We start from the raw sequence: 1,115 nt of genomic DNA on the forward strand, positions 1-1,115 counted from the left end.
CGGAGGTGTGAAAACCGTGCCGAAAGCTGAATGGCACCTGGGTGAGATGTCTAGAACGGTGACTCTGGGATACCGGGCGACCTCTCAGAGTACGCAGCCTTACCCTTGCATGCGGAGCTCTACAAGGATGGACGAACCCCTTTCCCTAGCTTCTCGTGGGAACAACAATGACAACACCAAACATAGTTGTAGTAAGTTCGGTTCAAAACAACAGAACGCGCAGGGCTCCCGACAATGGGTAAGTGGAACGCCTACTCTACCACAGCTAGAACAAGCTGGCAACAGAGAAAGAGAGGCGACACTAAGACAACCGCGGGCAGGTAAATAGATGAAGAGCGATGCTTTACGACCTGGAGAAACATCAACACCAAGGTTTCCCTTAAGCCTAAAGATCTGGCTGGAATGGATGACGAGCTTCGTGGACATTTTTCCGGAGAATTTGACCTCTGGGCTATCATTTATTGTGTGTATAATGCAGCGAGAGCTTTGGCCGATGCGAACCGTAAAACAAAACCAACGGTTGATCATAAGACCAAAATATGAATGCAACAACTTGTCCTAAAGATAGGCTGGGCAAGACAGTACGCGTCCCTCATTCAATGTGTGATTGACTACATCACATCTGGCAGGAATTTTACCGCCAAGGTTCGAAAGTTCGCGCGCGAACTCCGGACCCGTTATCACACACTTAACAAGTCAAAGCTGCTGACCATCAGGCAGCATATTGAGAGTATACGGATACTATCTGACGCTAAAAGAAGTCTAGAGCGGAGGGAGAGGTGGGTCAGAGAAAATTAACAGTTTCTCTCTGACCCATTTCGACTCTTCCAAGACCCTCCAGTTACTGTCGAACACCCACCCAAACCAGAAGAGGTCGAAGTATTTTGGAGAGAAGTCTACGAAGTTCAGCATAGACTGGACGTAGAGTCAGAAAATATAAATAGCTTCAAGGAGTTATGTGTTACCCTCATAACACCTAATAAAGAATGCCCACTTATCACGACCGAGGAGGGGAAAAAAGTATTAAGAGGGATGAAGAACTATTCCGCACCGGGACCAGATTGTATCAAAACCTTCTGGTGCAAGAAGTTTTCTTCAACCCATCAGCATTTGGC

The sequence above is a fragment of the Belonocnema kinseyi genome, chromosome 2 (assembly GCF_010883055.1).
Source record: "Belonocnema kinseyi isolate 2016_QV_RU_SX_M_011 chromosome 2, B_treatae_v1, whole genome shotgun sequence".
Lineage (NCBI taxonomy): Eukaryota > Metazoa > Arthropoda > Insecta > Hymenoptera > Cynipidae > Belonocnema > Belonocnema kinseyi.